The following is a 3,394-nucleotide window of genomic DNA, read 5'->3' on the forward strand; positions in this document are numbered from 1 at the left end:
AAAGCAAAAAAATGTCTCCACCCTGGAAAGTTTAAAAAAAACATTAACCAAGCCCTCCAAATCCAAAAAGCAAATAGAAAAAAGCACATCAAAGTAGTTATTAAAAAGCCAAAATCACTCAAAACAACCCACGATGTGTGGTGGTCTGAGTTCAGCTGATAGCTGCTGGCTGCTCAACTGGAGAAAATGTAGTTTTCTGGAGGGAGAGGCGACTGAGGGGGAGTATCTGGTTTTTAAAGATAAGAGTAAAGTCTAGTGGCTGTGTGACCGGGAGGAGGGAATATTTCCAGTTCTTGTGTGTTTTTGGTGGGAGAGATGGAGCCGGAAGAGATGCCGAGAGCAGAACCTCACTAAATCTTTAATGGCGATCTTTGCTCTCATTCCCTATCTCTGTCTGTGTTCCTTATGCACCACCACACAAGTTTTCAAATACCTGGGAAATGCATCACTAACCGGGATGGATATATGTCTAGATGTCTGTGTGCATGTGTTTTAAATGCCCTCAAGCCTGCAGCCACCTGAGGCATGGTATGAACCAGGAGCCACCACACACAGGAGTGACGCTGCCACAAATCCGCCCTGATCCTGCTTTAATTACCCAGCGAGCAGGGCCCAGTGCTGAGACCTCACTGCCTTGTGCTGCAACAGCGTGAGGAAACAGCAGCGCCTGATGACGCAGAGCTGTACAGTAGCAGGGCAAAGTGAAGGCTGCAATTAGGAAACCACTTCATTGTGCAGCAGGCGCTCTAATGAAAGCAGCCGACAGGACCAGCTGACTGTATTTGCATTGACAGCAGTCTGCCTGCATCATCAGTCTCTGTCATCTTTCCCCTCTCCAGAGCATTTCTGAATGCCTGGAGTGAAGCAATCTCCCTGCACCACACAGACCGAAACCTTTCCTTCAGTTGCTCCCTGAGATCTGTTCTAACTCACACAGTGCAATGGCCACTGCACCAGGATGGGACTCTACACTTTTTTTGTTTGTCAGAGTATTTTGTACAGTTTAGAGAAGCCAATAACTTTGCTGTGAATGGTGACTGGATGAGCCTTTTGCTTTCAGCTTAGCTTTCAGTGCATAGGAAGTATGTACAGGAGGAGGCTTGCCCGCCCAGAGAAGCTGGGGGTGCCCCATCCCTGGAGGTGTCAAGGCCAGGCTGGTGGGGCCCTGGGCAGCCTGAGCTGGTGGGTGGCAGCCCTGCCCACAGCTGGGGGCTGTGGCTGGGTGATCTTAAAGGTTCCCTCCAGCCTAAGCTGTTCTGTGATTCTGCTCCCCTTGCTGTGCCAAGCCTGAGCCTGCAGGATTTTGGCTCCCCAGGGCTCCCCATCTAGCAGCTTGTACAGCATTACAGATGTACTGCTCTTTTAACCAGCAAAGAAAATAAATCTTCCTTGCCATAAATGCTAATGTTCGTGCACAGAGAAACTCAAAGTGAGGCTACAGGGAGAGAGAAACATTCCCCATGCGATGATTAAAGTGCCAGTCCACGAGCGCTGACGTCAGCGCATGCTTTCAGGGCGGCAGAGCGCTTTGCATTTATCCTCTCCTTGTTTGTGCTCCATCTGGACAGGTTCCAATGGAAAAAAAAAAGAGAGAGAGAGTAACAGAGAAGCCTTTCTAATGCATTCCTGGATTCCCTCAGTTTCACGCGGGGAGCAGCTCAGAAGCACCTCACGCCTGCTTCCCCGGTTCAGTGAGATAGAAGAGCCCCAAGGCAGCTGATGCTGCAGGCAGATCGACTTATAACCAGGCTGTCATAGCGAGCAGTCAGCTGGTGCAGCTCCAAGGATGACCGAAGGAGAGCACGCTGGCAAATAACGTAATTAAGTAACATTATCTCAGGATTCGATAATTTGCAGAGGCAACCCTGTTTCCCATCAAGCAGATTCATGCCAGCTCCCAGCTGCTTTTGTATAAAATCGTGATGGTTCAGAGAACAAAATGCTCAAATGAGCTACAGGTTTCTGCGGAAAACGGCCTGGTAGGAGGAAGCAAAGAGCAGCTCCCAACTGCAGGCTGCTGTCTGCAGGCTGGAGGACAAGCAGGGTCAGTACTGGGGTGCCAGTTAGAGCAGATGGCCCTTCTCGTGGATGGAGCAGCAGGCTGTTGGAGGCTACAAGCTGTGGGCATGCCGATGAAGATGCTGAGAGGCAGCTTTACGTGTGGAAAGACACTTCTTTTCTTCTCTCTTTTTTGTTGGAGTCAGTGAGGAAGGCTTTACCCCAATAATCTTGGTGGCCCAAGGGCTGCAGCTCTTGTAAAGCAGTGACACTGCACAGCTTTGTGCCGCAGATGGCTGAGGATGCCGTGATGCCGGAGCTACATGCTGGCGCTGCCGAGCAGTGTGGGTGACACTGCACGAGGGTGGTTTCGGTCTGCGGTCACTCTCGGAGCTGGCAGGCCTGCATGGCCCCAACAGCTCAGGTGGATCACTGCAGGAGGTGGCTGTGCAGGAGGCTGCCTCGCAGGCACTTGTAGCAAGTCTGAGTTTACTGGAACTTTCCGAAGCAAGAACTTTTCTTTCTCTCCAGACATGCTGATGCCTTAGAGCTAGTTACTACTTCAAAAATCAGGATGGCAATATTAAAAAAATATCAGAAGGTTCCAAATCAGTATTTTTTTTAACAGTGTGGTTTTAGCTGGAAAAGAAATCAAAAGGCAGATATCCTATGCTTCTGAATGTTCTGAAACTAAACAGTCTTTCAAGGAGCTAAATAGACTTGCAGTAACATTCTAAAAGGGAAAATTTCACTTTTTCCCATCATTTCTCTTCCAACAAGGAAAAAATTGGAAGGCAAACAGACCAACAATGCAAGAAAAAAACAGTTCATTCCAGCAATGCCATTTCTTCCCAAGTAGACTTATTTTTCAGAAAAATTCTGTCCCAAAGGACATACCTCTACCACGCAAACAGATCTGAGATCAGATCCCTAAGAGCCCCAACCCTTCCTGCTCCAAGCAAAGCATCAGGATCACTCCTGAACAAGGCGATGCACAGCGCACAGCGTTGCACCTCATAGTAAGCACAGCCTGTGCTCCACTGAGTGCTTGGTGTCCCTGTGCAGCTCTGGAGCACCAGGGCAGGCCCAGTTCCCGGTGTCCTGCGCACTGCAGAGCTTGCTGCACCCACTGCTCCTCCCCACTCGTACAGGCTGCTGCTGTTTTGCTGAGTTTGCATTCATGGGGGGAAAACCAGGCATAAAACTGGCACAGCGACCAGTCTGGCTCTGTTGGTGATTGAGTGATAAGTTGTGCGGTGGTTACACAAGCGGGCCGTGTCTGTGAAGCCAGGACTTCTGCGTTTAATTTCCTGCTCAGCCAGTGACTCATCACATCGCCCAGGGCACATCACTTCACCTCTCTGCACACACATTTCATTGTCTTGAGCGGGTGGGT

The sequence above is a fragment of the Numida meleagris genome, chromosome 3 (genome assembly GCF_002078875.1).
Source record: "Numida meleagris isolate 19003 breed g44 Domestic line chromosome 3, NumMel1.0, whole genome shotgun sequence".
Taxonomy (NCBI): Eukaryota; Metazoa; Chordata; class Aves; order Galliformes; family Numididae; genus Numida; species Numida meleagris.